The sequence below is a fragment of the Chiloscyllium punctatum genome, chromosome 15 (assembly GCF_047496795.1).
Source record: "Chiloscyllium punctatum isolate Juve2018m chromosome 15, sChiPun1.3, whole genome shotgun sequence".
Lineage (NCBI taxonomy): Eukaryota > Metazoa > Chordata > Chondrichthyes > Orectolobiformes > Hemiscylliidae > Chiloscyllium > Chiloscyllium punctatum.
Window position 1 is genome coordinate 27,326,101 of NC_092753.1, and position 26,177 is coordinate 27,352,277.

Here is a 26,177-nt window from a genome sequence, read left to right on the forward strand (position 1 = left end):
AATAAGACGTTTTGTTTCAAAGTTTTGAGCTTGTCTCAATCATTCACTGTAACGAGCTTAACAGATTCATTCAATGTATGAAACTGCATTCATTCATACATTGAATCCAGCTTATCCCATTCATTCAATGTCTACACCTTAACCCCTTCATTCATTCAAAGAACTAAATAAGACGTTTTGATTCAACGTTATGAGCTTGTCTCATTCATTCAATGTAACGAGCTTAACTGATTTATTCAATGTATGAAACTGCATTCATTCATTCAATGAATCCAACTACACTCACTCATTTATTGAAACAAGCGGTATTCATTCATTCATTGAATCCAGCTTATCCCATTGATTCAATGTCTACACCTTAACGCCTTTATTCAATGAAACAAACTGCAATAATTCATTTATTCCAACAGCAAAATAAGACGTTTTGATTCAACGTTTTGAGCTTGTCTCATTCATTCAACGTAACGAGCGTAACTGATTTATTCAATGTATGAAACTGCATTCATTCATTCAATGAATCAAACTACACTCATTCATTCATTGAAACAAGCGGTATTCATTCATTCATTGAATCCAGCTAATCCCATTGACTCAATGTCTACACCTTAACGCCTTTATTCAATGAAACAAACTGCAATAATTCTTTCATTCCAACAACAAAATAAGACGTTTTGATTAAACGTTTTGACCTTGTCTCATTCATTCACTGTAACGAGCTTAACTGATTTATTCAATGTATGAAACTGCATTCATTCATTCAATGAATCAAACTACACTCACTCATTCATTTAAACAAGCGGTATTCATTCATTCAAGAATCCAGCTTATCCCATTGACTCAATGTCTACACCTTAACGCCTTTATTCAATGAAACAAACTGCAATTAATCATTCAGTCCAACAACAAAATAAGACGTTTTGTTTCAACGTTTTGAGCTTGTCTCAATCATTCACTGTAACGAGCTTAACAGATTCATTCAATGTATGAAACTGCATTCATTCATACATTGAATCCAGCTTATCCCATTCATTCAATGTCTACACCTTAACCCCTTCATTCATTCAAAGAACTAAATAAGACGTTTTGATTCAACGTTATGAGCTTGTCTCATTCATTCAATGTAACGAGCTTAACTGATTCATTCAATGAATGAAACTGCATTCATTCATTCAATGAATCAAACTACACTCATTCATTCATTGAAACAAGCGGTATTCATTCATTCATTGAATCCAGCTAATCCCATTGACTCAATGTCTACACCTTAACGCCTTTATTCAATGAAACAAACTGCAATAATTCTTTCATTCCAACAACAAAATAAGACGTTTTGATTAAACGATTTGACCTTGTCTCATTCATTCACTGTAACGGGCTTCACTGATTTATTCAATGTATGAAACTGCATTCATTCATTCAATGAATCAAACTACACTCACTCATTCATTTAAACAAGCGGTATTCATTCATTCATTGAATCCAGCTTATCCCATTGATTCAATGTCTACACCTTAACGCCTTTATTCAGTGAAACAAACTGCAATATTTCATTCATTCCAACAACAAAATAAGACGTTTTGATTCAACGTTTTGAGCTTGTCTCATTCATTCAATGTAACGATCTTAACTGATTTATACAATGTATGAAACTGCATTCATTCATTCAATGAATCAAACTACACTCACTCATTCATTGAAACAAGCGGTATTCTTTCATTCATTGAATCCAGGTTATCCCATTGATTCAATGTCTACCCCTTAACGCCGTTATTCAATGAAACAAACTGCAATAATTCATTTATTCCAACAACAAAATAAGACGTTTTGATTCAACGTTTTGAGCTTGTCTCATTCATTCAATGTAACGATCTTAACTGATTTATTCAATGTATGAAACTGCATTCATTCATTCAATGACTCAAACTACACTCATTCATTCATTGAAACAAGCGGAATTCATTCATTCATTGAATCCAGCTAATCCCATTGACTCAATGTCTACACCTGAACGCCTTTATTCAATTAAACAAACTGCAATAATTCATTCATTCCAACAACAAAATAAGACGTTTTGATTCAACGTTTTGAGCTTGTCTCATTCATTCAATGTAACGATCTTAACTGATTTATTCAATGTATGAAACGGCATTCATTCATTCAATGAATCAAACTACACTCACTCATTCATTGAAACAAGCGGTATTCATTCATTCATAGAACATAGAACATAGAAGATTACAGCGCAGTACAGGCCCTTCAGCCCTCGATGTTGCGCCGATCAAAGCCCACCTAACCTACACTAACCCACTATCCTCCATATACCTATCCAATGCCCGCTTAAATACCCATAAAGGGGGAGAGTCCACTACTGCTACTGGCAGGGCATTCCATGAACTTACGACTCGCTGAGTGAAGAACCTACCCCTAACATCAGTCCTATATCTACCCCCCCTTAATTTAAAGCTATGCCCCCTTGTAATAGCTGACTCCATACGTGGAAAAAGGTTCTCACTGTCAACCCTATCTAACCCCCTAATCATCTTGTACACCTCTATCAAATCAGCCCTAAACCTTCTTTTCTCCAATGAAAACAACCCCAAGTGCCTCAGCCTTTCCTCATAGGATTTTCCTACCATACCAGGCAACATCCTGGTAAACTTCCTCTGCACCCGTTCCAGTGCCTCCACATCCTTCCTATAGTATGGCGACCAAAACTGCACACAATATTCCAGATGCGGCCGCACCAGAGTCTTATACAACTGCAGCATGACCTCAGGACTCCGGAACTCAATTCCTCTACCAATAAAAGCCAGTACGCCATATGCCTTCTTCACTGCACTATTTACCTGGGTGGCAACTTTCAGAGATCTGTGTACATGGACACCAAGATCCCTCTGCTCTTCCACACTACCAAGTAGTCTACCATTAGCCCAGTAATCCATCTTTTTATTACTCTTACCAAAGTGAATCACTTCACACTTAGCTACATTGAACTCCATTTGCCACCTTTCTGCCCAGCTCTGCAGCTTCTCTATATCCCGCTGTAACCTGCCATATCCTTCCTCACTGTCTACAACTCCTCCGACTTTCGTATCATCCGCAAACTTGCTCACCCAACCTTCTAACCCTTCCTCCAGGTCATTTATAAAAATGACAAACAGCAATGGTCCCAAAACAGATCCTTGCGGAACACCGCTAGTGACGGCACTCCAAGATGAACCTTTGCCATCAACTACTACCCTCTGTCTTCTTCCAGAGAACCAATTCCTAATCCAAACCTCCAACTCACCCTCAATGCCATATCTCTGTATTTTCTGCAGTAGCCTACCATGGGGGACCTTATCAAACGCCTTACTAAAATCCATATATACCACATCTACCGCTTTCCCCTCATCTACCTCCTTAGTCACCTTCTCAAAGAATTCAATAAGGTTTGTGATGCACGACCTGCCCTTCACAAAACCATGCTGTCTATCCTTGATCACATCATTCTTATCCAGATGTGCATAAATCCTATCCCTTACGATTCTCTCTAAGACTTTGCCCACAACAGAAGTGAGACTCACTGACCTATAGTTACTAGGATTATCCCTACTCCCCTTCTTGAACAAGGGAACCACGTTTGCTAGCCTCCAGTCCTCTGGCACTACTCCTGTCGACAAAGAGGACACAAAAATCAAGGCCAATGGCTCTGCAATCTCCTCCCTTGCTTCCCAGAGAATCCAGCTTATCCCATTGATTCAATGTCTACACCTTAACGCCTTTATTCAATTAAACAAACTGCAATAATTCATTTATTCCAACAACAAAATAAGACGTTTTGATTCAACGTTTTGAGCTTGTCTCATTCATTCAATGTAACGAGCTTAACTGATTTATTCAATGTATGAAACTGCATTCATTCATTCAATGAATCAAACTACACTCACTCATTCATTGAAACAAGCGGTATTCATTCATTCATTGAATCCAGGTTATCCCATTGATTCAACGTCTACATCTGAACGCCTTCATTCAATTAAACAAACTGCAATAATTCATTCATTCCAACAACAAAATAAGACGTTTTGATTCAACGTTTTGAGCTTGTCTCATTCATTCAATGTAACGATCTTAACTGATTTATTCAATGTATGAAACTGCATTCATTCATTCAATGAATCAAACTACACTCACTCATTCATTGAAACAAGCGGTATTCATTCATTCATTGAATCCAGCTTTTCCCATTGACTCAATGTCTACACCTTAACGCCTTAATTCAATGAAACAAACTGCAATAATTCATTTATTCCAACAACAAAATAAGACGTTTTGATTCAACGTTTTGAGCTTGTCTCATTCATTCAATGTAACGAGCTTAACTGATTTAATCAATGTATGAAACTGCATTCATTCATTCCATGAATCAAACTACACTCACTCATTCATTGAAACAAGCGGTATTCATTCATTCATAGAACATAGAACATAGAAGAATGCAGCGCAGTACAGGCACTTCAGCCCTCGATGTTGCGCCGATCAAAGCCCACCTAACCTACACTAACCCACTATCCTCCATATCCCTATCCAATGCCCGCTTAAATACCCATAAAGAGGGAGAGTCCACTACTGCTACTGGCAGGGCATTCCATGAACTTACGACTCGCTGAGTGAAGAACCTACCCCTAACATCAGTCCTGTATCTACCCCCCCCTTAATTTAAAGCTATGCCCCCTTGAAATAGCTGACTCCATACGTGGAAAAAGGTTCTCACTGTCAACCCTATCTAACCCCCTAATCATCTTGTACACCTCTATCAAATCACCCCTAAACCTTCTTTTCTCCAATGAAAACAACCCCAAGTGCCTCAGCCTTTCCTCATAGGATTTTCCTACCATACCAGGCAACATCCTGGTAAACTTCCTCTGCACCCGTTCCAGTGCCTCCACATCCTTCCTATAGTATGGCGTCCAAAACTGCACACAATATTCCAGATGCGGCCGCACCAGAGTCTTATACAACTGCAGCATGACCTCAGGACTCCGGAACTCAATTCCTCTACCAATAAAAGCCAGTACGCCATATGCCTTCTTCACTGCACTATTTACCTGGGTGGCAACTTTCAGAGATCTGTGTACATGGACACCAAGATCCCTCTACTCTTCCACACTACCAAGTAGTCTACCATTAGCCCAGTAATCCATCTTTTTATTACTCTTACCAAAGTGAATCACTTCACACTTAGCTACATTGAACTCCATTTGCCACCTTTCTGCCCAGCTCTGCAGCTTCTCCATATCCCGCTGTAACCTGCCATATCCTTCCTCACTGTCTACAACTCCTCCGACTTTCGTATCATCCGCAAACTTGCTCACCCAACCTTCTAACCCTTCCTCCAGGTCATTTATAAAAATGACAAACTGCAATGGTCCCAAAACAGATCCTTGCGGAACACCGCTAGTGACGGCACTCCAAGATGAACCTTTGCCATCAACTACTACCCTCTGTCTTCTTCCAGAGAGCCAATTCCTAATCCAAACCTCCAACTCACCCTCAATGCCATATCTCTGTATTTTCTGCAGTAGCCTACCATGGGGGACCTTATCAAACGCCTTATTAAAATCCATATATACCACATCTACCGCTTTCCCCTCATCTACCTCCTTAGTCACCTTCTCAAAGAATTCAATAAGGTTTGTGAGGCACGACCTGCCCTTCACAAAACCATGCTGACTATCCTTGATCACATCATTCTTATCCAGATGTGCATAACTCCTATCCCTTACAATTCTCTCCAAGACTTTGCCCACAACAGAAGTGAGACTCACTGACCTATAGTTACTAGGATTATCCCTACTCCCCTTCTTGAACAAGGGAACCACGTTTGCTAGCCTCCAGTCCTCTGGCACTACTCCTGTCGACAAAGAGGACACAAAAATCAAGGCCAATGGCTCTGCAATCTCCTCCCTGGCTTCCCAGAGAATCCAGCTTATCCCATTGATTCAATGTCTACACCTTAACGCCTTTATTCAATTAAACAAACTGCAATAATTCATTTATTCCAACAACAAAATAAGACGTTTTGATTCAACGTTTTGAGCTTGTCTCATTCATTCAATGTAACGATCTTAACTGATTTATTCAATGTATGAAACTGCATTCATTCATTCAATGAATCAAACTACACTCACTCATTCATTGAAACAAGCGGTAAACATTCATTCATTGAATCCAGCTTATCCCATTCATTCAATGTCTACACCTTAACGCCTTTATTCAATGAAACAAACTGCAATAATTCATTCATTCCAACAACAAAATAAGACGTTTTGATTCAACGTTTTGAGCTTGTCTCATTCATTCAATGTAACGATCTTAACTGATTTATTCAATGTATGAAACTGCATTCATTCATTCAATGAATCAAACTACACTCACTCATTCATTGAAACAAGCGGTATTCATTCATTCATTCAATCCAGCTTATCCCATTGAGTCAATGTCTACACCTTAACGCCTTTATTCAATGGAACAAACTGAAATAATTCATTTATTCCAACAACAAAATAAGACGTTTTGATTCAACGTTTTGAGCTTGTCTCATTCATTCAATGTAACGAGCTTAACTGATTTATTCAATGTATGAAACTGCATTCATTCATACAATGAATCAAACTACACTCACTGATTCATTGAAACAAGCGGTATTCATTCATTCATTGAATCCAGCTTATCCCATTCATTCAATGTCTACACGTTAACGCCTTCATTCAATTAAACAAACTGCAATAATTCATTCATTACAAGAACTAAATAAGACGTTTTGATTCAACGTTTTGAGCTTGTCTCATTCTTTCAATGTAACGAGCTTAACTGATTTATTCAATGTATGAAACTGCATTCATTCATTCAATGAATCAAACTACACTCACTCATTCATTGAAACAAGCGGTATTCATTCATTCATTGAATCCAGCTTATCCCATTGACTCAATGTCTACACCTTAACGCCTTTATTCAATGAAACAAACTGCAATAATCCATTTATTCCAACAACAAAATAGGACGTTTTGATTCAACGATTTGAGCTTGTCTCATTCATTCAATGTAACGATCTTTACTGATTTATTCAATGTAGGAAACTGCATTCATTCATTCAATGAATCAGACTACACTCACTCATTCATTGAAACAAGCGGTATTCATTAATTCATTGAATCCAGCTTATCCCATTGATTCAATGTCTACACCTTAACGCCTTTATTCAATGAAACAAACTGCAATAATTCATTTATTACAACAACAAAATAAGACGTTTTGATTCAATGTTTTGAGCTTGTCTCATTCATTCATCGTAACGAGCTTAACTGATTTATTCAATGCATGAAACTGCATTCATTCATACAATGAATCAAACTACACTCACTCATTCATTGAAACAAGCGGTATTCATTCATTCATTGAATCCAGCTTATCCCATTGATTCAATGTCTACACCTTAACGCCTTTATTCAATGAAACAAACTGCAATTATTCATTTTTTCCAACAACAAAATAAGACGTTTTGATTCAACCTTTTGAGCTTGTCTCATTCATTCAACGTAACGAGCTTAAATGATTTATTCAATGTATGGAACTGCATTCATTCATTCAATGAATCAAACTACAATCACTCATTCATTGAAACAAGCGGTATTCATTCATTCATTGAATCCAGCTTATGCCATTGATTCAATGTCTACACCTTAACGCCTTCATTCAATGAAACAAACTGCAATAATTCATTCAATCCAAGAACTAAATAAGACGTTTTGATTCAACGTTTTGAGCTTGTCTCATTCATTCAATGTAACGATCTTAACTGATTTATTCAATGTTTGAAACTGCATTCATTCATTCAATGAATCAAACTACACTCACTCATTCATTGAAACGAGCGGTATTCATTCATTCATTGAATCCAGCCTATCCCATTGATTCAATGTCTACACCGTTACGCCTTTATTCAATGAAACAAACTGCAATAATTCATTCATTCCAACAACAAAATAAGACGTTTTGATTCAACCTTTTGAGCTTGTCTCATTCATTCAACGTAACGAGCTTAACTGATTTATTCAATGTATGAAACTGCATTCATTCATTCAATGAATCAAACTACACTCACTCATTCATTGAATCAAGAGGTATTCATTCATTCATTGAATCCAGCTTATCCCATTCATTCAATGTCTACACCTTAACGCCTTCACTCAATGAAACAAACTGCAATAATTCATTCAATCCAAGAACTAAATAAGGCGTTTTGATTCAACGTTTTGAGCTTGTCTCATTCATTCAATGTAACGAGCTTAACTGATTTATTCAATGCATGAAACTGCATTCATTCATTCAATGAATCAAACTACACTCACTCATTCATTGAAACAAGCGGTATTCCTTCATTCATGGAGTCCAGCTTATCCCATTCATTCAATGTGAACACCTTAACGCCTTTATTCAATTAAACAATCTGCAATAATTCATTCATTTCAACAACAAAATAAGACGTTTTGATTCAACGTTTTGAGCTTGTCTCATTCATTCAATGTAACGAGCTTAACTGATTTATTCAATGTATGAAACTGCATTCGTTCATACAATGAGTCAGACTACACTCACTCATTCATTGAAACGAGCGGTATTCATTCATTCATTGAATCCAGCTTATCCCTTTCATTCAAAGTCTACACCTTTACGCCTTTATTCAATGAAACAAACTGCAATAATTCATTCATTCCAACAACAAAATAAGACGTTTTGATTCAATGTTTTGAGCTTGTCTCATTCATTCATCGTAACGATCTTAACTGATTTATTCAATGTATGAAACTGCATTCATTCGTTCAATGAATCAAACTACACTCACTCATTCATTGAAACAAGCGGCATTCATTCATTCATTGAATCCAGCTTATCCTATTGATTCAATGTCTACACGTTAACGCCTTTATTCAATGAAACAAACTGCAATAATTCATTCATTCCAACAACAAAATAAAACGTTTTGATTCAATGTTTTGAGCTTGTCTCATTCATTCATCGTAACGAGATAAACTGATTAATTCAATGCATGAAACTGCATTCATCCATTCAATGAATCAAACTACACTCACTCATTCATTGAAACAAGCGGTATTCATTCATTCATTGAATCCAGCTTATCCCATTCATTCAATGTGTACACCTTAACGCCTTCATTCAATGAAACAAACTGCAATAATTCATTTATTCAAACAACAAAATAAGACGTTTTGATTCAACCTTTTGAGCTTGTCTCATTCTTTCAATGTAACGATCTTAACTGATTTATTCAATGTATGAAACTGCATTCATTCATTCAATGAATCAAACTACACTCACTCATTCATTGAAACAAGCGGTATTCATTCATTCATTGAATCCAGCTTATCCCATTGATTCAATGTCTACACCTTAACGCCTTTATTCAATGAAACAAACTGCAATAATTCAGATGATACGAATGATTACCGCTTGTTTCAATGAATGAGTGAGTGTAGTTTGATTCATTGAATGAATGAATGCAGTTTCATACATTGAATAAATCAGTTAAGCTCGTTACATTGAATGAATGAGACAAGCTCAAAACGTTGAATCAAAACGTCTTATTTTGTTGTTGGAATGAATGAGATATTGCAGTTTGTTTCATTGAATAAAGGCATTAAGGTGTAGACATTGAATAAATGGGATAAGCTGGATTCAATGAATGAATGAATACCGCTTGTTTCAATGAATGAGTGAGTGTAGTTTGATTCATTGAATGAATGAATGCAGTTTCATACATTGAATAAATCAGTTAAGATCATTACATTGAATAAATGAGACAAGCTCAAAACTTTGAATCAAAACGCCCTGGTTAGTTCTTTGAATGAATGAATGAATGCAGTTTGTTTCATTGAATGAAGGCGTTAAGGTGTAGACATTGAATCAATGGCATAAGCTGGATTCAATGAATGAATGAATACCGCTTGTTTCAATGAATGAGTGAGTGTAGTTTGATTCATTGAATGAATGAATGCAGTTTCATACATTGAATAAATCAGTTAAGCTACTTACATTGAATGAATGAGACAAGCTCAAATAGTTGATTCAAAACGTCTTATTTTGTTGTTGGAATGAATGAATGAATGCAGTGTGTTCCATTAAATGAAGGCGTTAAGGTGTAGATATTGAATGAATGGGATAAGCTGGATTCAATGAATGAATGAATACCGCTTGTTTCAATGAATGAGTGAGTGTAGTTTGATTCATTGAATGAATGTATGAATGCAATTTTATACTTTCAATAAATCAGTTAAGCTCGTTACATTGAATGAATGAGACAAGCTCAAAACGTTGAATCAAAGCATCTTATTTAGTTCTTTGAATGAATGAATGAATGAAGTGTGTTTCATTGAATGAAAGCGTTAAGGTGTAGACATTGAATGAATGGGATAAGCTGGATTCAATGAATGAATGAATACCACTTGGTTCAATGAATGAGGGAGTGTAGATTGATTCATTGAATGAATGAATGCAGTTTCATCCTTTGAATCAATCAGTTAAGCTCGTTACATTGAATGAATGAGACAAGCTCAAAACGTTAAATCAAAACGTCGTATTTTGTTGTTGGAATAAATGAATTATTGCTGTTGTTTCATTGAATAAAGGCGTTAAGGTGTAGACATTGAATCAATGGGATAGCTGGATTCAATGAATGAATGAATACCGCTTGTTTCACTGAATGTGTTTATTTTCATTCATTGAATGAATGAATGCAGTTTTATACTTTCTATAAATCAGTTAAGCTCGTTACGTTGAATGAATGAGACAAGCTCAAAACTTTGAATGAAAACGTGTTATTTTGTTGTTGGAATGAATGAATTATTGCAGTTGTTTCATTGAATAAAGGCGTTAAGGTGTAGACATTGAATCAATGGGATAAGCTGGATTCAATGAATGAATGAATACCGCTTGTTTCAATGAATGAGTGAGTGTAGTTTGATTCATTGAATGAATGAATGCAGTTTCATACATTGAATAAATCAGTTAAGCTCGTTACATTGAATGAATGAGACAAGCTCAAAACGTTAAATCAAAACGTCGTATTTTGTTGTTGGAATAAATGAATTATTGCTGTTGTTTCATTGAATAAAGGCGTTAAGGTGTAGACATTGAATCAATGGGATAAGCTGGATTCAATGAATGAATGAATACCGCTTGTTTCAATGAATGAGTGAGTGTAGTTTGATTCATTGAATGAATGAATGCAGTTTTATACTTTCTATCAATCAGTTAAGCTCGTTACATTGAATGAATGAGACAAGCACAAAACGTTGAATCAAAACGTCTTATTTGGTTCTTGGAATGAATGAATTATTGCAGTTTGTTTAATAGAATTAAGGCGTTAAGGTGTAGACATTGAATGAATGGGATAAGCTGGATCCAATGAATGAATGAATACCGCTTGTTTCAATGAATGAGTGTGTAGTTCGATTCATTGATTGAATGAATGCAGTTTCTTACATTGAATAAATCAGTTAAGCTCGTTACATTGAATGAATGAGACAAGCTCAAAACATTGAATCAAAACGTTTTATTTTCTTGTTGGAATGATTGAATTATTGCAGTTTGTTTCATTGAATAAAGGCGTTAAGTTGTAGACATTGAATGAATGGGAAAGCTGGATTCATTGAATGAATGAATACCGCTTGTTTTAATGAATGAGTGAGTGTAGTTTGATTCATTGAATGAATGAATGCAGTTTCATACATTGAATAAATCAGTTAAGCTCGTTACATTGAATGAATGAGACAAGCTCAAAACGTTGAATCAAAACGTCTAATTTTGTTGCTGGAATGAATGAATTATTGCAGTGTGTTTCATTGAGTAAAGGCGTTAAGGTGTAGACATTGAATCAATGGGATAAGCTGGATTGAATGAATGAATGAATAACGCTTGTTTCAATGAATTAGTGAGTGCAGTTTGATTCATTGAATGAATGAATGCAGTTTCATACATTGAATAAATGAGTTAAGCTGGTTACACTGAATGAACGAGACAAGCTCAAAACGTTGAATCAAAACGTCTTAGTTAGTTCTTTGAATGAATGCAATATTGCAGTTTGTTTCGTTGAATGAAGGCGTTAAGGTGTAGACATTGAATGAATGGGAAAAGCTGGATTCAATGAATGAATGAATACCGCTTGTTTCAATGAATGAGTGTGTAGTTTGATTCATTGAATGAATGAATGCAGTTTCATACATTGAATAAATCAGTTAAGCTCGTTACATTGAATGAATGAGACAAGCTCAAAACGTTGAATCAAAACGTCTTATTTTGTTGTTGGAATGAATGAGATATTGCAGTTTGTTTCATTGAATAAAGGCATTAAGGTGTAGACATTGAATCAATGGGATAAGCTGGATTCAATGAATAAATGAATACCGCTTGTTTCAATGAATGAGTGAGTGTAGTTTGATTCATTGAATGAATGAATGCAGTTTCATACATTGAATAAATCAGTTAAGCTCGTTACATTGAATGAATGAGACAAGCTCAAAACGTTGAATCAAAGCATCTTATTTAGTTCTTTGAATGAATGAATGAATGCAGCGTGTTTCATTGAATGAAAGCGTTAAGGTGTAGACATTGAATGAATGGGATAAGCTGGATTCAATGAATGAATGAATACCACTTGGTTCAATGAATGAGGGAGTGTAGATTGATTCATTGAATGAATGAATGCAGTTTCATCCTTTGAATCAATCAGTTAAGCTCGTTACATTGAATGAATGAAACAAGCTCAAAACGTTGAATCAAAACGTCTTATTTTGTTGTTGGAATGAATGAATTATTGCAGTTTGTTTCATTGAATAAAGGCGTTAAGGTGTAGACATTGAATCAATGGGATAAGCTGGATTCAATGAATGAATGATTACCGCTTGTTTCAATGAATGAGTGAGTGTAGTTTGATTCATTGAATGAATGAATGCAGTTTTATACTTTCTATAAATCAGTTAAGCTCGTTACATTGAATGAATGAGACAAGCTCAAAACTTTGAATGAAAACGTGTTATTTTGTTGTTGGAATGAATGAATTATTGCAGTTTGTTTAATTGAATGACGGCGCTAGGGTGTAGACATTGAATCAATGGGATAAGCTGGATTCAATGAATGAGTGAATACCGCTTGTTTCAATGAATGAGTGAGTGTAGTTTGATTCATTGAATGAATGAATGCAGTTTCATACATTGAATAAATCAGTTAAGCTCGTTACATTGAATGAATGAGACAAGCTCAAAACGTTAAATCAAAACGTCGTATTTTGTTGTTGGAATAAATGAATTATTGCTGTTGTTTCATTGAATAAAGGTGTTAAGGTGTAGACATTGAATCAATGGGATAAGCTGGATTCAATGAATGAATGATTACCGCTTGTTTCAATGAATCAGTGAGTGTAGTTTGATTCATTGAATGAATGAATGCAGTTTTATCCTTTGAATCAATCAGTTAAGCTCGTTACATTAAATGAATGAGACAAGCTCAATACGTTGAATCAAAACGTCTTATTTAGTTCTTGGAATGAATGAATTATTGCAGTTTGTTTAATTAATGAAGGCGTTAAGGTGTAGACATTGAATCAATGGGATAAGCTGGATTCAATGAATGAATGAATACCGCTTGTTTCAATGAATGAGTGAGTGTAGTTTGATTCATTGAATGAATGAATGCAGTTTCATACATTGAATAAATCTGTTAAGCTCGTTACATTGAATGAATGAGACAAGCTCAAAACGTTGAATCCAAACGTCTTAGTTAGTTCTTTGAATGAATGACTGAATGCAGTTTGTTTCATGGAATGAAGGCGTTAATGTGTAGACATTGAATCAATGGGATAAGCTGGATTCAATGAATGAATGAATACCGCTTGTTTCACTGAATGTGTTTAACTTGATTCATTGAATGAATGAATGCAGTTTTATACTTTCTATAAATCAGTTAAGCTCGTTACATTGAATGAATGAGACAAGCACAAAACGTTGAATCCAAACGTCTTAGTTTGTTCTTTGAATGAATGACTGAATGCAGTTTGTTTTATGGAATTCATTGAATGAATGAATGCAGTTTCTTACATTGAATAATTCAGTTAAGCTCGTTACATTGAATGAATGAGACAAGCTCAAAACATTGAATCAAAACGTTTTATTTTGTAGTTGGAATGAACGAATTATTGCAGTTTGTTTCATTGAATAAAGGCGTTAAGGTGTAGACATTGAATCAATGGGATAAGCTGGATTCAATGAATGAATGAATAAAGCTTGTTTCAATGAATGAGTGAGTGCAGTTTGATTCATTGAATGAATGAATGCAGTTTCATACATTTAATAAATCAGTTAAGCTGGTTACACTGAATGAATGAGACAAGCTCAAAACGTTGAATCAAAACGTCTTAGTTAGTTCTTTGAATGAATGAAATATTGCAGTTTGTTTAATTAATGAAGGCGTTAAGGTGTAGACATTGAATGAATGGGAAAAGCTGGATTCAATGAATGAATGAATACCGCTTGTTTCAATGAATGAGTGTGTAGTTTGATTCATTGAATGAATGAATGCAGTTTCATACATTGAATAAATCAGTTAAGCTCGTTACATTGAATGAATGAGACAAGCTCAAAACGTTGAATCAAAACGTCTTATTTTGTTGTTGGAATGAATGAGATATTGCAGTTTGTTTCATTGAATAAAGGCATTAAGGTGTAGACATTGAATCAATGGGATAAGCTGGATTCAATGAATAAATGAATACCGCTTGTTTCAATGAATGAGTGAGTGTAGTTTGATTCATTGAATGAATGAATGCAGTTTCATACATTGAATAAATCAGTTAAGATCATTACATTGAATAAATGAGACAAGCTCAAAACTTTGAATCAAAACGCCCTGGTTAGTTCTTTGAATGAATGAATGAATGCAGTTTGTTTCATTGAATGAGGGCGTTAAGGTGTAGACATTGAATCAATGGGAAAGCTGGATTCAATGAATGAATGAATACCGCTTGTTTCAATGAATGAGTGGGTGTAGTTTGATTCATTGAATGAATGAATGCAGTTTCATACATTGAATAAATCAGTTAAGCTCGTTACATTGAATGAATGAGACAAGCTCAAAATGTTGATTCAAAACGTCTTATTTTGTTGTTGGAATGAATGAATGAATGCAGTGTGTTCCATTGAATGAAGGCGTTAAGGTGTAGACATTGAATGAATGGGATAAGCTGGATTCAATGAATGAATGAATACCGCTTGTTTCAATGAATGAGTGAGTGTAGTTTGATTCATTGAATGAATGAATGAATGCAGTTTTATACTTTCAATAAATCAGTTAAGCTCGTTACATTGAATGAATGAGACAAGCTCAAAACGTTGAATCAAAGCATCTTATTTAGTTCTTTGAATGAATGAATGAATGCAGCGTGTTTCATTGAATGAAAGCGTTAAGGTGTAGACATTGAATGAATGGGATAAGCTGGATTCAATGAATGAATGAATACCACTTGGTTCAATGAATGAGGGAGTGTAGATTGATTCATTGAATGAATGAATGCAGTTTCATCCTTTGAATCAATCAGTTAAGCTCGTTACATTGAATGAATGAAACAAGCTCAAAACGTTGAATCAAAACGTCTTATTTTGTTGTTGGAATGAATGAATTATTGCAGTTTGTTTCATTGAATAAAGGCGTTAAGGTGTAGACATTGAATCAATGGGATAAGCTGGATTCAATGAATGAATGATTACCGCTTGTTTCAATGAATGAGTGAGTGTAGTTTGATTCATTGAATGAATGAATGCAGTTTTATACTTTCTATAAATCAGTTAAGCTCGTTACATTGAATGAATGAGACAAGCTCAAAACTTTGAATGAAAACGTGTTATTTTGTTGTTGGAATGAATGAATTATTGCAGTTTGTTTAATTGAATGACGGCGTTAAGGTGTAGACATTGAATCAATGGGATAAGCTGGATTCAATGAATGAGTGAATACCGCTTGTTTCAATGAATGAGTGAGTGTAGTTTGATTCATTGAATGAATGAATGCAGTTTCATACATTGAATAAATCAGTTAAGCTCGTTACATTGAATGAATGAGACAAGCTCAAAACGTTAAATCAAAACGTCGTATTTTGTTGTTGGAATAAATGAATTATTGCTGTTGTTTCATTGAATAAAGGTGTTAAGGTGTAGACATTGAATCAATGGGATAAGCTGGATTCAATGAATGAATGATTACCGCTTGTTTCAATGAATCAGTGAGTGTAGTTTGATTCATTGAATGAATGAATGCAGTTTTATCCTTTGAATCAATCAGTTAAGCTCGTTACATTAAATGAATGAGACAAGCTCAATACGTTGAATCAAAACGTCTTATTTAGTTCTTGGAATGAATGAATTATTGCAGTTTGTTTAATTAATGAAGGCGTTAAGGTGTAGACATTGAATCAATGGGATAAGCTGGATTCAATGAATGAATGAATACCGCTTGTTTCAATGAATGAGTGAGTGTAGTTTGATTCATTGAATGAATGAATGCAGTTTCATACATTGAATAAATCTGTTAAGCTCGTTACATTGAATGAATGAGACAAGCTCAAAACGTTGAATCCAAACGTCTTAGTTAGTTCTTTGAATGAATGACTGAATGCAGTTTGTTTCATGGAATGAAGGCGTTAATGTGTAGACATTGAATCAATGGGATAAGCTGGATTCAATGAATGAATGAATACCGCTTGTTTCACTGAATGTGTTTAACTTGATTCATTGAATGAATGAATGCAGTTTTATACTTTCTATAAATCAGTTAAGCTCGTTACATTGAATGAATGAGACAAGCACAAAACGTTGAATCCAAACGTCTTAGTTTGTTCTTTGAATGAATGACTGAATGCAGTTTGTTTTATGGAATGAAGGCGTTAATGTGTAGACATTGAATGAATGGGATAAGCTGGATTCAATGAATGAATGAATACCGCTTGTTTCAATGAATGAGTGAGTGTAGTTTGATTCATTGAATGAATGAATGCAGTTTTATCCTTTGAATCAATCAGTTAAGCTTGTTACATTAAATGAATGAGACAAGCTCAATACGTTGAATCAAAACGTCTTATTTAGTTCTTTGAATGAATGAATTATTGCAGTTTGTTTAATTAATGAAGGCGTTAAGGTGTAGACATTGAATCAATGGGATAAGCTGGATTCAATGAATGAATGAATACCGCTTGTTTCAATGAATGAGTGAGTGTAGTTTGATTCATTGAATGAATGAATGCAGTTTCATACATTGAATAAATCTGTTAAGCTCGTTACATTGAATGAATGAGACAAGCTCAAAACGTTGAATCCAAACGTCTTAGTTAGTTCTTTGAATGAATGACTGAATGCAGTTTGTTTCATGTAATTAAGGCGTTAATGTGTAGACATTGAATGAATGGGATAAGCTGGATTCAATGAATGAATGAATACCGCTTGTTTCACTGAATGTGTTTAACTTGATTCATTGAATGAATGAATGCAGTTTTATACTTTCTATAAATCAGTTAAGCTCGTTACATTGAATGAATGAGACAAGCACAAAACGTTGAATCAAAACGTCTTATTTGGTTCTTGGAATGAATGAATTATTGCAGTTTGTTTAATAGAATTAAGGCGTTAAGGTGTAGACATTGAATGAATGGGATAAGCTGGATCCAATGAATGAATGAATACCGCTTGTTTCAATGAATGAGTGTGTAGTTCGATTCATTGATTGAATGAATGCAGTTTCTTACATTGAATAAATCAGTTAAGCTCGTTACATTGAATGAATGAGACAAGCTCAAAACATTGAATCAAAACGTCTAATTTTGTTGCTGGAATGAATGAATTATTGCAGTGTGTTTCATTGAGTAAAGGCGTTAAGGTGTAGACATTGAATCAATGGGATAAGCTGGATTGACTGAATGAATGAATAACGCTTGTTTCAATGAATGAGTGAGTGCAGTTTGATTCATTGAATGAATGAATGCAGTTTCATACATTTAATAAATCAGTTAAGCTGGTTTCACTGAATGAATGAGACAAGCTCAAAACGTTGAATCAAAACGTCTTAGTTAGTTCTTTGAATGAATGAAATATTGCAGTTTGTTTCGTTGAATGAAGGCGTTAAGGTGTAGACATTGAATGAATGGGAAAAGCTGGATTCAATGAATGAATGAATACCGCTTGTTTCAATGAATGAGTGTGTAGTTTGATTCATTGAATGAATGAATGCAGTTTCATACATTGAATAAATCAGTTAAGCTCGTTACATTGAATGAATGAGACAAGCTCAAAACGTTGAATCAAAACGTCTTATTTTGTTGTTGGAATGAATGAGATATTGCAGTTTGTTTCATTGAATAAAGGCATTAAGGTGCAGACATTGAATCAATGGGATAAGCTGGATTCAATGAATGAATGAATACCGCTTGTTTCAATGAATGAGTGAGTGTAGTTTGATTCATTGAATGAATGAATGCAGTTTCATACATTGAATAAATCAGTTAAGCTCGTTACATTGAATGAATGAGACAAGCTCAAAATGTTGATTCAAAACGTCTTATTTTGTTGTTGGAATGAATGAATGAATGCAGTGTGTTCCATTGAATGAAGGCGTTAAGGTGTAGACATTGAATGAATGGGATAAGCTGGATTCAATGAATGAATGAATACCGCTTGTTTCAATGAATGAGTGAGTGTAGTTTGATTCATTGAATGAATGAATGAATGCAGTTTTATACTTTCAATAAATCAGTTAAGCTCTTTACATTGAATGAATGAGACAAGCTCAAAACGTTGAATCAAAGCATCTTATTTAGTTCTTTGAATGAATGAATGAATGCAGCGTGTTTCATTGAATGAAAGCGTTAAGGTGTAGACATTGAATGAATGGGATAAGCTGGATTCAATGAATGAATGAATACCACTTGTTTCAATGAATGAGTGAGTGTAGTTTGATTCATTGAATGAATGAATTTCAATTTTATACTTTCTATAAATCAGTTAAGCTCGTTACATTGAATGAATGAGACAAGCTCAAAACGTTGAATCAAAACGTCTTATTTTGTTGTTGGAATGAATGAATTATTGCAGTTTGTTACATTGAATAAAGGCGTTAAGGTGTAGACATTGAATGAAAGGGATAAGCTGGATTCAATGAATGAATGAATACCACTTGTTTCAATGAATGAGGGAGTGTAGATTGATTCATTGAATGAATGAATGCAGTTTCATCCTTTGAATCAATCAGTTAAGCTCGTTACATTGAATGAATGAAACAAGCTCAAAACGTTAAATCAAAACGTCGTATTTTGTTGTTGGAATGAATGAATTATTGCAGTTTGTTTCATTGAATGAATGCGTTAAGGTGTAGTCATTGAATCAATGCGACAAGCTGGATTCAATGAATGAGTGAATACCGCTTGTTTCAATGAATGAGTGAGTGTAGTTTGATTCATTGAATGAATGAATGCAGTTTCATACATTGAATAAATCAGTTAAGCTCGTTACATTGAATGAATGAGACAAGCTCAAAACGTTAAATCAAAACGTCGTATTTTGTTGTTGGAATAAATGAATTATTGCTGTTGTTTCATTGAATAAAGGCGTTAAGGTGTAGACATTGAATCAATGGGATAAGCTGGATTCAGTGAATGAATGAATACCGCTTGTTTCAATGAATCAGTGAGTGTAGTTTGATTCATTGAATGAATGAATGCAGTTTTATCCTTTGAATCAATCAGTTAAGCTCGTTACATTAAATGAATGAGACAAGCTCAATACGTTGAATCAAAACGTCTTATTTAGTTCTTGGAATGAATGAATTATTGCAGTTTGTTTAATTAATGAAGGCGTTAAGGTGGAGACATTGAATCAATGGGATAAGCTGGATTCAATGAATGAATGAATACCGCTTGTTTCAATGAATGAGTGAGTGTAGTTTGATTCATTGAATGAATGAATGCAGTTTCATACATTGAATAAATCTGTTAAGCTCGTTACATTGAATGAATGAGACAAGCTCAAAACGTTGAATCCAAACGTCTTAGTTAGTTCTTTGAATGAATGACTGAATGCAGTTTGTTTCATGGAATGAAGGCGTTAATGTGTAGACATTGAATCAATGGGATAAGCTGGATTCAATGAATGAATGAATACCGCTTGTTTCACTGAATGTGTTTAACTTGATTCATTGAATGAATGAATGCAGTTTTATACTTTCTATAAATCAGTTAAGCTCGTTACATTGAATGAATGAGACAAGCACAAAACGTTGAATCCAAACGTCTTAGTTTGTTCTTTGAATGAATGACTGAATGCAGTTTGTTTCATGGAATGAAGGCGTTAATGTGTAGACATTGAATGAATGGGATAAGCTGGATTCAATGAATGAATGAATACCGCTTGTTTCACTGAATGTGTTTAACTTGATTCATTGAATGAATGAATGCAGTTTTATACTTTCTACAAATCAGTTAAGCTCGTTACATTGAATGAATGAGACAAGCACAAAACGTTGAATCAAAACGTCTTATTTGGTTCTTGGAATGAATGAATTATTGCAGTTTGTTTAATAGAATTAAGGCGTTAAGGTGTAGACATTGAATGAATGGGATAAGCTGGATTCAATGAATGAATGAATACCGCTTGCTTCAATGAATGAGTGTGTAGTTCGATTCATTGATTGAATGAATGCAGTTTCTTACATTGAATAAATCAGTTAAGCTCGTTACATTGAATGAATGAGACAAGCTCAAAACATTGAATCAAAACGTTTTATTTTGTTGTTGGAATGAATGAATTATTGCAGTTTGTTTAATAGAATTAAGGCGTTAAGGTGTAGACATTGAATGAATGGGATAAGCTGGATTCAATGAATGAATGAATACCGCTTGTTTCAATGAATGAGTGAGTGTAGTTTGATTCATTGAATGAATGAATGCAGTTTCATACATTGAATAAATCAGTTAAGCTCGTTACATAGAATGAATGAGACAAGCTCAAAAGGTTGAATCAAAACGTCTTATTTTGTTGTTGGAATGAATGAATTATTGCAGTTTGTTTAATTGAATGACGGCGTTAAGGTGTAGACATTGAATCAATGGGATAAGCAGGATTCAATTAATGAATGAATACCGCTTGTTTCACTGAATGTGTTTAGTTTGATTCATTGAATGAATGAATGCAGTTTCATACTTTGAATAAATCAGTTAAGCTCGTTACATTGAATGAATGAGACAAGCTCAAAATGTTGAATCAAAACCTCTTATTTTGTTGTTGGAATGAATGAATGAATGCAGTGTGTTCCATTGAATGAAGGCGTTAAGGTGTAGACATTGAATGAATGGGATAAGCTGGATTCAATGAATGAATGAATACCGCTTGTTTCAATGAATGAGTGAGTGTAGTTTGATTCATTGAATGAATGAATGAATGCAGTTTTATACTTTCAATAAATCAGTAAAGCTCGTTACATTGAATGAATGAGACAAGCTCAAAACGTTGAATCAAAGCATCTTATTTAGTTCTTTGAATAAATGAATGAATGAATGCAGTGTGTTTCATTGAATGAAAGCGTTAAGGTGGAGACATTGAATGAATGGGATAAGGTGGATTCAATGAATGAATGAATACCGCTTGTTTCACAGAATAAGTGAAGGTAGTTTGATTCATTGAATGAATGAATGCAGTTTCATACATTGAATAAATCAGTTAAGCTCGTTACATAGAATGAATGAGACAAGCTCAAAAGGTTGAATCGAAACGTCTTATTTTGTTATTGGAATGAATGAATTATTGCAGTTTGTTTAATTGAATGACGGCGTTAAGGTGTAGACATTGAATCAATGGGATAAGCTGGATTCAATTAATGAATGAATACCGCTTGTTTCACTGAATGTGTTTAGTTTGATTCATTGAATGAATGAATGCAGTTTTATACTTTCAATAAATCAGTTAAGCTCGTTACATTGAATGAATGAGACAAGCTCAAAACGTTGAATGAAAACGTCTTATTTTGTTCTTGGAATGAATGAATTATTGCAGTTTGTTTCATTGAATGAAGGCGTTAAGGTGTAGACATTGAATCAATGGGAAGCTGGATTCAATGAATGAATGAATACCGCTTGTTTCAATGAATGAGTGAGTGTAGTTTGATCCATTGAATGAATGAATGCAGTTTCATACATTGAATAAAGCAGTTAATCTCGTGACATTGAATGAATGAGACAAACTCAAAATGTTGAATCAAAACGTCTAATTTTGTTGTTGGAATGAATGAATTATTGCAGTGTGTTTCATTGAATAAAGGCGTTAAGGTGTAGACATTGAATCAATGGGATAAGCTGGATTCAATGAATTAATGAATACCGCTTGTTTCAATGAATGAGTGAGTGCAGTTTGATTCATTGAATGAATGAATGCAGTTTCATACATTGAATAAATCTGTTAAGCTCGTTACATTGAATGAATGAGACAAGCTCAAAACGTTGAATCCAAACGTCTTAGTTAGTTCTTTGAATGAATGACTGAATGCAGTTTGTTTCATTGAATGAAGGCGTTAATGTGTAGACATTGAATCAATGGGATAAGCTGGATTCAATTAATGAATGAATACCGCTTGTTTCAATGAATGAGTGAGTGTAGTTTGATCCATTGAATGAATGAATGCAGTTTCATACATTGAATAAATCTGTTAAGCTCGTTACATTGAATGAATGAGACAAACTCAAAACGTTGAATCTAAACGTCATATTTTGTTGTTGGAATGAATGAATTATTGCAGTTTGTTTCATTGAATGACGGCGTTAAGGTGTAGACATTGAATCAATGGGATAAGCTGGATTCAATTAATGAATGAATACCGATTGTTTCACTGTATGTGTTTAGTTTGATTCATTGAATGAATGAATGCAGTTTCATACATTGAATAAATCAGTTAAGCTCGTTACATTGAATGAATGAGACAAGCTCAAAACGTTGAATCAAAACCTCTTATTTTGTTGTTGGAATGAATGAATTATTGCAGTATGTTTCATTGAATAAAGGTGTTAAGGTGTAGACATTGAATCAATGGGAAAGCTGGATTCAATGAATGAATGAATACCGCTTGTTTCAATGAATGAGTGAGTGTAGTTTGATTCATTGAATGAATGAATGCAGTTTCATACATTGAATAAATCTGTTAAGCTCGTTACATTGAATGAATGAGACAAGCTCAAAACGTTGAATCCAAACGTCTTAGTTAGTTCTTTGAATGAATGACTGAATGCAGTTTGTTTCATTGAATGAAGGCGTTAATGTGTAGACATTGAATGAATGGGATAAGCTGGATTCAATGAATGAATGAATACCGCTTGTTTCAATGAATGAGTGAGTGTAGTTTGATTCATTGAATGAATGAATGCAGTTTCATACATTGAATAAATCAGTTAAGCTCGTTACATTGAATGAATGAGACAAGCTCAAAATGTTGATTCAAAACGTCTTATTTTGTTGTTGGAATGAATGAATGAATGCAGTGTGTTCCATTGAATGAAGGCGTTAAGGTGTAGACATTGAATGAATGGGATAAGCTGGATTCAATGAATGAATGAATACCGCTTGTTTCAATGAATGAGTGAGTGTAGTTTGATTCATTGAATAAATGAATGAATGCAGTTTTATACTTTCAATAAATCAGTTAAGATCGTTACATTGATTGAATGAGTCAAGCTCAAAACGTTGAATCAAAACGTCTTATTTAGTTCTTGGAATGAATGAATTATTGCAGTTTGTTTAATTGAATAAAGGCGTTAAAGTGTAGACATTGAATGAATGTGATAAGCTGGATTCAATAAATGAATGAATACCGTTTGTTTCAATGAATGATTTGCGTGTAGTTTGATTCATTGAATGAATGAATGCAGTTTCATACATTGAATAAATCTGTTAAACTCGTTACAGTGAATGAATGAGACAAGCTCAAAACGTTGAATCAAAACGTCTTATTTTGTTGTTGGAATGAATGAATTATTGCAGTTTGTTTCATTGAATAAAGGGGTTAAGGTGTAGACATTGAATCAATGGGATAAGCTGGATTCAATGAATGAGTTGAGTGTAGTTTGATTCATTGAATGAATGAATGCAGTTTCATACATTGAATAAATCAGTTAAGCTCGTTACATTGAATGAATGAGACAAGCTCAAAACGTTGAATCAAAACGTCTTAGTTAGTTCTTTGAATGAATGAATGAATGCAGTTTGTTTCATTGAATGAAGGCGTTAAGGTGTAGACATTGAATGAATGGGATATGCTGGATTCAATGAATGAATGAATACCGTTTGTTTCAATGAATGAGTTGTGTGTAGTTTGATTCATTGAATGAATGAATGAAGTTTCATACATTGAATAAATCAGTTAAGCTCGTTACATTGAATGAATGAGACAAGCTCAAAACGTTGAATCAAAACGTCATATTTTGTTGTTGGAATGAATGAATTATTACAGTTTGTTTCATTGAATGACGGCGTTAAGGTGTAGACATTGAATCAATGGGATAATCTGGATTCAATTAATGAATGAATACCGATTGTTTCACTGAATGTGTTTAGTTTGATTCATTGAATGAATGAATGCAGTTTTATACTTTCAATAAATCAGTTAAGCTCGTTACATTGAATGAATGAGACAAGCTCAAAACGTTGAATGAAAAAGTGTTATTTTGTTGTTGGAATGAATAAATTATTGCAGTTTGTTTCATTGAATAAAGGCGTTAACGTGTAGATATTGAATCAAGGGTATAAGCTGGATTCAATGAAAGAATGAATACTGCTTGTTTCACTGAATGAGTGAATGTAGTTTGATTCATTGAATGAATGAATGCAGTTTCATACATTGAATAAATCAGTTAAGCTGGTCACACTGAATGAATGAGACAAGCTCAAAACGTTGAATCAAAACGTCTTAGTTAGTTCTTTGAATGAATGAATGAATGCAGTTTGTTTCATTGAATGAAGGCGTTAAGGTGTAGACATTGAATCAATGGGATAAGCTGGATTCAATGAATGAATGAATACCGGTTGTTTCAATGAATGAGTGAGTGTAGTTTGATTCATTGAATGAATGAATGCAGTTTCATACATTGAATAAATCAGTTAAGCTCGTGACATTGAATGAATGAGACAAGCTCAAAAGGTTGAATCAAAACGTCTTACTTTGTTGTTGGAATGAATGAGATGTTGCAGTTTGTTTCATTGAATAAAGGCATTAAGGTGTAGACATTGAATCAATGGGATAAGCTGGATTCAATGAATGAATGAATACCGGTTGTTTCAATGAATGAGTGAGTGTTGTTTGATTCATTGAATGAATGAATGCAGTTTCATACATTGAATAAATCAGTTAAGCTCGTGACATTGAATGAATGAGACAAGCTCAAAACGTTGAATCAAAACGTCTTATTTTGTTGTTGGAATGAATGAGATGTTGCAGTTTGTTTCATTGAATAAAGGCATTAAGGTGTAGACATTGAATCAATGGGATAAGCTGGATTCAATGAATGAATGAATACCGCTTGTTTCACTGAATGTGTTTAATTTGATTCATTGAATGAATGAATGCAGTTTTATCCTTTGAATCAATCAGTTAAGCTCGTTACTTTGAATGAATGAGACAAGCTCAAAACGTTGAATCAAAACGTCTTATGTAGTTCTTGGAATGAATGAATTATTGCAGTTTGTTTCATTAATGAAGGCGTTAAGGTGTAGACATTGAATGAATGGGATAAGCTGGATTCAATGAATGAATGAATACCGCTTGTTTCAATGAATGAGTGTGTACTTTGATTCATTGATTGAATGAATGCAGTTTCATACATTGAATAAATCAGTTAAGCTCGTTACATTGAATGAATGAGACAAGCTGAAAACGTTGAATGAAAACGTCTTATTTTGTTGTTGGAATGAATGAATTATTGCAGTTTGTTTCATTGAATGAAGGCGTTAAGGTGTAGACATTGAACGAATGTGATAAGCTGGATTTAATGAATAATGAATACCGCTTGTTTCAATGAATGAGTGAGTGTAGTTTGATTCATTGAA